The sequence below is a fragment of the Mus musculus genome, chromosome 2, assembly GCF_000001635.26.
Source record: "Mus musculus strain C57BL/6J chromosome 2, GRCm38.p6 C57BL/6J".
In the NCBI taxonomy this organism is placed as follows: domain Eukaryota; kingdom Metazoa; phylum Chordata; class Mammalia; order Rodentia; family Muridae; genus Mus; species Mus musculus.
The window spans coordinates 163183378-163193134 of NC_000068.7; the positions used below are offsets into that span (position 1 = coordinate 163183378).

At 45.2% G+C, this 9757-nt stretch overlaps 1 annotated feature.

The window, feature by feature from the left end:
• Positions 5286-8159: an enhancer, noted in NCBI's record as "VISTA enhancer mm1561". NCBI's record gives its function as "enhancer in: forebrain[3/6] | limb[4/6] | eye[3/6]" and the evidence as "EXISTENCE:transgenic organism evidence [ECO:0001131][PMID:17130149]".

The window sequence follows — 9757 nt, forward strand, 5'->3', positions numbered from 1 at the left end:
ACATTAATTGCCACACATTTAAATAAATTTAAGTCCCTAGTGAAAGATACAAATGTCTCCAAATAAAGGTTTTGCTTGGCTTGCTTTAGTTTGAGATAACATCTCACTAACTGTCTGGTAAATTGTTTTGTGGCATTGACACCCTCAAATTCATGATCTTCCTGTCTCCGCTTGCTGGATGTTGGCATTACAGGTATGTGCCACCATTCCCAGCTTCAGATTAAATTTTTAGAAGAAAGAGACAATATTACAATTTTAAGATAAGGCACACACACACACACACACACACACACACACACACACACACAAACATTGGGATTGGTGGTGGACTAGATTCTAGGCAAATATCAAAAGAGATCTAAGCTGGCTCATTTCAACACACAGCAAGGCAGCATTTGATGTAAAACCAGTAAACACATCAGTATAGGGACAAAAAGAACAACCACAAAAGATGTAATTCACATAAGCACATGTGCATCTAAAAACACACACACACTAAAGATATATAAAGCAAAACAATAGGGCCATAGAGGGCCATAATACCTCATTTAAAGTAGAATATTATATTCTTCTATTATATCAATAAGGTAGTCTAAAAAAAATCAGAAGTATTTTTAAACATCATTGCTCCCAATGTTCTGAAATTTTATACTTCATCCTGAGCCTGTGTTTATACAGGGGTACCAGTGGCCTTCTGCCTTGTTGAGTCTTGTCCCTTGGGGCAAATTTTTAGCATTGTTTTGTGGCTGGCAGACTCTCTCTCTTCTCTCTGTAACTCCTTTTATTTGGGTGGCTTCTAACGGATGACTTTCCTACTTACCTTCTCTTGCCTGGATTCTAGATCCTTGTCTTTTTAATCTCCTTTCTGGAGATTTCCTCTTCTATATTTTCCAAGCCAGCTGCCAAGTTTTAAAAAATTCCTCCTATCATATTTTTAACTTCAAGAGTACTTTCCTTTCAGATCTCAGAATATTGCTTTTCTTAAAATAGAATCCTGTTCTTATTCCGTGTTTGCAATACCTCATTCCTTGGAGGAAACTAATACTCTTTTAAAAAGAGTATGCTTCTCTAAGCATATCCATTCTCTGAACAGGCCTGGGTCAGCCCAGAACGCCAGCGCAGAACATGAACACCGCATGAATGTATCCTCCTACAACCGTATAGATTATAAGTTCAGTGTGCGCTCTGATGAGCTATAATTGCTGTGTTGGAAGGACATTTTCTTCTGGAAATTCTAGAGATTTCATTCTTGCTTTTAGAGATTGCCTGTGTGCCTTGTCTTGTCCCCTCTTATGTCTTGTCTCCCGGGCCAACAGTGCATCTTGGTGTCCCTTCTCTAACTGTCCCTTCTCTCCAGAGCACAGCAAAGCAAGAGTCAGGGGTAGATTGGGATCTTCAGGGTAGTACTGTGCAATGTATCTCAAAGTCAACTCATGACCGACTTGACTTATGTTGTAGTCATAAGCTCATGAACGTGCCGTGTGTCATAGCACACTGGTTCTCAGGATCAGGGCACAGACATTTGAGAAGGGGCACATTCTACTGCCATAAGCACCTTGGTTTTGTTCTGTTGCTCCTTGTCTTCATGCAAGAAGTTTGCCCCAAAGGACAGGTCATTTTTAGACAGCTGCCTGTACAAGTGAAGATTCCTGGGAGCCCTGCAAATAAGACTGAAGGTGATCACCTGTGTTACTGGAGGTTCAAGGACTGGTGTTTTCTTTGTAGCCTCTGTCCCATGTCTTAAACTCGGGGTCTTGTCTGGCAACGAGCGATCCCCTGAAGACTCTTATAGCCTTTCCCCTGGAGAAGGAAGACCTGTTCCTATAAAAAGGTACAAACCAGATGGAGAAGAAATATGAGCATTTCAAGACCCAAAATATTGACCCAGCCTTCTCAGGTCTATCTATCTATCTATCTATCTATCTATCTATCTATCTATCTATCTATCTATCTATCTATCTATCTATCTATCTATCTACCTGTCTGTCTGTCTGTCTGTCTATCTATCTATCTATCTATCTATCTATCTATCTATCTATCTATCTATCCTGGTGTCCTTCCGTTCAAAGTCTAAACATTCTATCCTGTTTTCTACCAGGATCTAAAGCTTCAGGGTGGAGGGAAGGGACAACTATTTCTTAAACAAATCTTCAGTCGTTTCTTGAGTGCTTGGTCAAAGCATCATGATTCCCAGACAGCAATGAGCAAGGTAGTTGGGGTTCCTTAGTGTGAATTCGGCCATTTCTCAGGTTTGTCCTTCTTTGAGTTAAAACTCAACTCCCCAAGTTCTCCCTTGGTTCTTCCTTGTCTCCATTTCCACTTGAGGGACTTGAGATTGTTTGTGTTTGAATCTGTATTTTGACTCTCAGACATTTTAATCTCAATAACCCATTATGTCAGGCCATGTTTTTGGTTGTTTAATTTGTCCTGATGGCAAATGTGTTTGGTTTCCACAGACAACCATTTCCTGTATTGATTTTAAAGCGAGCTTTAAAAGGCTTGTTTACAAAGGCACCTGACACTTGCAATGGAGAAGTGATACCTTCAGGAATAATTACTAAATCTGTGTCAAATGTCTCTGCCTTCCCCGTGCACCGGCTCTGTCAGCTGACATCTCTAATCACCGCAAACCAGCATCGATCGGGGCCACTTTGGGCTGATGTTTATTCGTCAAAGAAGACTTTTGTTTGAAATAGAGAAACTGAGAGTGCATTTCCATAATACGAGAGATTATTTCAGGGATAGTCTTTTTCTGAAATATTTGGAAATGGGTAACATTTGGAGTAAATTCCTTAATTGTTTTTTTAAAGTTAAATTTTATTGGTCATTCTTTTCACTTATCTCTCCATTCCAGGAACCATACTGAAGTCTGGCAGCCATGGGCATAAGTGCCATGATATATATATATATATATATATATATATATATATATAAATCATGTGTGCATGGTATGTATGTGTGCATGCATGTTTTTGTATGTGTGAGAGTGCATGTGTGCACGCATGTTTTGTATGTGTGTGTGTGTGCATGTGTGCATGCATGTGGATGTGGAGATCTTGATTGTGTCAACTTTGTTTATTGAGGCCGAGTTTCTCTCTGGGCCCAGAGCTAGCAGATTTTAGTGCGACTAGCTAGCCAGCTTGCCCTGAGGATCTTCATCCTCTGCCTTGTGAATGCTGGGACTACAGGGAGTTGTCACATCTGCCCAGTTTTTACATTGTCTTTGGCCGTATGAACCCCAGGTCTTGCTGTGTTTTCATAGCAAGCACTTTATCCATCACGCCAACTCTCCAGATCAGTGTTGAAGTTCTAAACCTCAATTATATTGATGCCTCTCCCTGTTCTGCCTCTGGTGTTGACGTCCCCCATCAGTTTATACATTCACCTGGAAACTCAGGACCAGAAACTGTTATCTAATGGAAACCTCAAACTTAGCAATGTCCAACATAGATTGCAGAACTATTGGCTGCCATCCTCCTGTTCTCAGAACGGAGTCCTCCTTCAGTCCCTAGCTTGGTCAGGTTCAAACCTTGCTGCTCAGGTTGAAACATCTAAGAGTTCTGACTATTCTCGTTTCCTCAGCAACTGAACCCCACCATCCCACATTCTGTCAGCCTCTCATACGTAACCTCCCGGAAGACGCTCATCCTCTCTCTCATTCTTGCTCTCTCAAAAGCCTTAAGGCTCATCTTCCGGCATCCACCCTTGATTCCATAAAGCCCGTTCTCTTCTGTACAACATTAGCTATAAGGGATTCTTGGGAAACCTAAATTCTTCACTCAGATCCTTCCATTGGGTTCTCTCCCCCTGGAGTATGTGGTCTGCTACACTGTCCTTCAGTCTTCAGTGTGTCATCGGGACTTTTGCTGAATGTGTACCCCAAACACACAACTCAGACTGGGAGACTAATAAAGTTGCTGGCCCTTGCCTGACTTTGAGTCAGTCTGGCTGCTGCCTCCTGGGGAGCTCTGTGCCTCTTGCACCACCCATTCTGTTTTTCCTTTCCTTGGATAGGCCGAGCTCTCTGTAGAGCATCCCCATGTGTGGTTTTCTTTCTCGTTGGCTTTCCTCGAGGCTCTCGCCTTCATTTTGTTCATATGTCTCCTCAGATGCCACAGTTCTAACCCTTCTCCCCCGCCCCCACAGGCACCAGTCCCTCTGTGACCCTCCTCTACATCCCTCTTCCTCTTAGCGCTGGCCATCTCCCGAGAGTGCAGTTTCTAGAGCCCACACATCATGTTACTTCTTATTCTTGACTTCTCTTGGTATTCCCGCCACAAGAGCAGCTTCATGAAGGCAGAAACCCTTCTGTTCACTCTCTCCCCAGTGCTCTGTGATCCAAAACAGTCTGTTAGATGAATGGACGGACACGTGCTCCTTTGGAACGCCCCGTTCTCCATATGGCAGAGGAGGGACAGGCTCTCTTGCCAGTCCCTCGCTTCTTTCCCCAGTGCTTCCCTGAAGGCTTCCCGACTCTGACGGTTGGATGCACATGCTCTCCCTTCACCTCAGTGCCTTGTTACTTCCGGCTCAGTTGAACATTCTACATTGGCTTTATTCATTTTTAATATTAGTTTTTCACAGTTAAAAAAAACCTGAGTAATTATAATTTCTTCTCTAATCTCATGTTTCCTAGGTTTCACATTAATTTTTTTTTTAAATTTGGGGCTTAAACTGTTCTTTCAGAAAATAGTTTTTGTCAGATGATGATGATGATGACTGTGTCTGTGTGTGTATGAGAGAGAAAGAGAGGGAGAGGGAGAGAGGGAGAGAGAGAGAGAGAGAGAGAGAGAGAGGGAGAGAGGGAGGGAGAGAGGGAGGGAGGGGGAGAGAGGGAGAGAGAGAGGGAGGGAGGGGGAGAGGGAGAGAGAGAGGGAGGGAGGGAGAGAGGGAGAGAGGGAGGGAGGGGGAGAGGGAGGGAGGGGGAGAGGGAGAGAGGGAGGGAGGGAGGGAGGGAGAGAGAGAGATGTTGACATATCACACAGAATCCCAAGGTAAAGGATGGGAGGATTATTGGTCAGGGGCAGGCAATATTATTAATATTACTATTTCCTTAGTACTTGCTAAGGTAGCCAAGCAGAGATTTCAGAGAGGAAGCAGAGCAGAGACTACAGACCTTACAGAATGGTGTGGTTTGAGTGTGCCTTCCAAATGTCACCTGTGGGGGACCTAATCCCTAAATCTACTTACTAGTGTCATTTAAGGGGGTGGGGGGGGCTGAGGGAAATAAGTAGAGTTAGCAGAGGCCATGATAGACTTAGCAAAGGAGCAGACACCCGGGCTAGCCCGTGGACACAGTGAGAAACTCTGATACCACAGCATCTCTCAGATGCCCAGCTCCAGAACCATAAGAGAGAAATCTTTGTTTTTCTAAAGTGTTCTACACAGTATTCTAGTTTCCCTGCTGCTGCGGTAGTAAGACATTCTGGCCAAAAGCAGCTAAGTGAGAAAAGGCTTTATTTGGCGTTTACTTCCGGGTCACAGTCTATATCATCAAGGGACATCAGGCATGACCCAAGTTCATTCCCTGGGACCCATATGGGAGAAGGAGAGAGCAGTCACCTGCAAGTTGACCGCTGACCTCCACAATGCTCTGTGGCATCCACTCCCCCAGTAAATAAATGCAAGAAAAAGAATTTAAACCTGAAATGTTCCTGTCACAGAGACCACCAAAAGAGTGACCACAGAAACCAGAGAGTCAGATCAGCAGATACAGCGCTTCCTAGGCAAGCATGAGACCCGAGGTAGGATCCTTAGCAGCAATGTACAAATACAGGGCATGTTTGACACCTCAGTGCTAAGGGTGGAGAGTAAGGACAGGCAGACCCCTGGCACGCACTGCTTAGCCCAGCTAGCTGTTACAGGCAGCAAGTTCCAGATTCAGTGAGAGAAAATAAGATGATGAAAGCAACAGAGGAAGCTGGCCTCTGGCCTCGCGCATACGTGTATGGGCACACATATGTATTTATATTCCACACATAAATGCACACACCACACACAAATACAGTTAAAAAAACAAAGTGGAGGTATATAGGGTGGGAGAAAATATATCTGACGAGAGACTTATAAGTAGAATATACAGCGAGGCCCCCACTTCAACTCCATGCAAAGGATATTAAGATTCATTTTTACCGTGGATGTAGATATTGGTAGAGGTTTACAGAGGGTGGAGATATCAGCCCCCTGTCCTCCCCGCCATTTTTCACGTCTGCTCAGAGCTCAGATTTCACCCTCTCCACTCCAGGTTTCTGCCCCTGCTTTCTCCTTTCCCATCTGGTCTGAGACTGTGTGCTCAGGGGTGTGGCTGTGCAGGTGAACAGGTGGAAACTGCTATGGGGCAGGTCGGTGCTGGAGGATGTGTTGATTGACATGCAGGGCTCACCACGCTACATGAGAGTGTATAGGACCAAGAGTGAGAATTTAGGAAGTGTCCCCGCAGCAGCTGGGCTCCTGTCTGTCTTCCACAGCAGTCCCTGTGAATCTCAACAACAAAACAGCTTCCTCCCCCACCTCCCCGCTCCCCACCCCCATCCACCGAATCAAATCCAAGAGCCTGGCTTTACATTTTCAAGTATCTGGGCAATTCCACTGTGACCCAAAACAAGAATCTCTGGGCTGTCTTTTATGATGCCCCAGTTAACAGTTTTTCCTCTTCACACTTTTCTAGCACTGCAGCCTAGGGCAAGTCAGAACCGAGGCAAGCCTCATGAACTTCGTAGGTTCTTATGCTAACAGTCACAAAGACCTCACAGCCAGAGAAGACACAAGTGTCCCATAATTAGAGGCCGGGGGTCTGTTCCTGGGGCTCACTTGTTCTATAACAATGGCCTTGCTCAGCCCTGGACCACCAGGCCTACCCAGCTCAGCCCCTCCACATTCCAATCTCCTGAGAGAAGACTCCAGTCCTCACAGCTTTAACCCTCTCCTGACAAAACCCCAAAGGCCAGTGCTGAGGTTGGGGAGCCAGAAGGAAATGGGAACAGACTCCAGGAGTGAGTGGCTGTTTGGGGCAGCCTGCACTTTGCACTTAAGCTATTTAATTTGTTAGGATCTGACAAGACATAACTTATGAGCAGGGGTACAGCCACCCCCCTGGGGACCCTGGGTGGGCCAGAGTTTGAGGGGCACTGAACGATCCTTACTTCCTTCGGATAGAGTTGGCTACAAGGACAAAGGCTTCCTCCTGAACGTATCTGTCACTCAGCCCATCACAGTAGATTTCTGCCTGGGTGAGTGACCCAGTACCAGGAGGCAGTATGTGACTGTGACAAGAACTCACAGGGCACTCTAAAGCCCATGTCAGATCTTGGCTAAACTCTGCCCCTGCCCCGTCCCTCCTCACACCCCACCCCCATCCCTCCAGTTCTAAATCTTAATGGCGGCTTCTCCAGTGGTAACTGAGTTCTTAATATTTCCAGAGTATTTTGAAGATACTTGGAGACCTTCTCCTGCTCTCACACTCCATGGCTTCTCTGGCCCCTCTAACCTGCCCCACTGATCTCTTGATAGTAGCACCCAAGTGATGTCCCTGGACAGGCCACCAGCCTGCTACAGCCAAGTGCTACTTTAGCAGAGCCCTTCCCCGAGTGTCCTGCCTTCTCCATCTTGACCCACGCCATTCCCTGCTTCTTCCCCTCTGCAGTTTTCATTAGCACTTGTAATCTTGTTCACCGGGTACAAGTTTAAGTAAGGCGTGGTTTCTATTTTGCTAGTGCCTGGCCTTCTGTTTAAAATGGTGCTGAATATGTTATAAACGCTCTCCCCTGCCCCCCCCTCTATACACACACACACACACACATATACATATATATATCATACATGTATAAGCACACACACATATACATACATATTCACACACACTCTTGCACACCACATGTGTACATACACTCACACAAGTATTCATACACACTCACACATGAGCACACACACACACACACACACACACACACTAATGCACACACGTGCCCGTACATGAACTCATGCACACACACACATACTCATACACTCACACACTGCTGAATGAGTGAATGGATCTTGCCAACGTCTGACCACTATTTTCTTCATTTTGCAGACATGAAAGTGGAGGCTCAGAGACACCTTCCCCGGGTCAGAACTTAAGTGCTGGTTGAAGGTAGGTGTTGAACCCAGGACTGAACTGCTCCCGGAGTCACTTGGCCAAGGGCAGGAGAGGCCACTCTCCGAAGTCTCGCAACTTCCTGCTAAGTGTTGCTGCTGCATTGCTGTTTCACACAGTCAATGGACCAACATGGAGACTTTACTTTTCAACTGTGTTTTTGCTTGTTTGTTTTTGTTTTAGTGAAACAGGGTCTTACTACACTACTCAAGCTCCTTAAATTCCTGAGCTCAAGTGATCCATCCTCCTGTCGCAGGCTCCTGAATAACTGCAGGTGTGCTCAACCATACCTGATTTTAAGGCCAGAGGTCAACTTAACCAATGTCTCCAGAAGTCAGAGGAGGAAACAGGGCAATCGGTGCAGAAGGAATGGCCTGGGGTGGGGGAGAGGAAGGGGGAGGGAGGGAGGGAGGGAGAGAGAGTGTGTGGTATCCTGAGGGTCAAGAATTCTTCCAGGATATTTCCAGAAATAAGCTCCAGAATGGTCTTCACGAAAAAATAAGTGATCTCCATGCAAAATGTTTTAGTCGGGGTCTCTATTGTGGTGATAAAACACCATGACCAAAAGCAACTTGGGGAGGAAAGGGTTTCTTTCAGCTTCAACCTTCTTGTCAGAGTCCATCTTTGAAGGAAGTCAGGTCAGGAACCTGGAGGCAGGAACTGAAGCAGAGACTCCGGAGGGGTGCTGATTGCTTCCTTGTTCCTCGTGGCTTGCTCAGCCTGCTTTCTTATACAACTCAGGACCACCTGCCCAGAGATGGCTCTACCTACCTCCTACATCAATCATTAACCAAGAATCAGAGGATAGGTTTCCATACAGGTTATAAAACCAACACAGAAAGAAATAAGGTGGGATGTTGCTAAACAGCCAGATCTTAAGGAAGACTTGGTCTAGTAAGGATGCACAATCTACCTGGTCTTGAGTTCAAGTCCTCCTGTGCTCGAGACTCTGTGCACACTAAGCAAATGCTCTCCCACTGAGCTACACAGCACATCCCTCAGTTAGAATGTTTCTCGCGGATCTGTGGGAACTTAACAAACTGATTATGAATCTGAAAGAACTGAAGGGAATCGTCTGAAATATGACCTTGAGTGACATTTGCCTGACCTACTTAGCAGGTTATGTGGTATTGGAAGTGGATACAAATGGAAGTCAGGGAACTGGTGTTAGGCATGGACTGTTCCGGGTGCTTACTCAGCAGTTATGAAGGTAGGGCTTGCGTCTGGGCAGGAAACAATAAATTGTCCACTAATTTGTATTTAAATTTTAAATTGGCTAGCCGTTTGGATAAAAGAAAGGAATGAAGCTTTCTTGTCTCCCCTGCAAAATAAACTTCAAATAGATCAAAGATGAAAAGGAAACAGAAATAATCCGCACAGGGTAGAAGAGACAAAGGGGAATATTTTAGCGATCTTCAGAAAAAATAAAAACAGAAGGGAAAGATTGACAGATTAAATGGCACAAGAAGGGAACACTTCTATAGTTGAAAAGAAGCTGTAAGGTTAAAAGATCCATACTACTGTGGAAGAAAATGGGATTTCCAATATGTACAAGTGGGTTAATAGCACCAATATCAATTTTTGATTTGGAGATGGGAATAAAAATTGGGGGCTAAGTAAAAG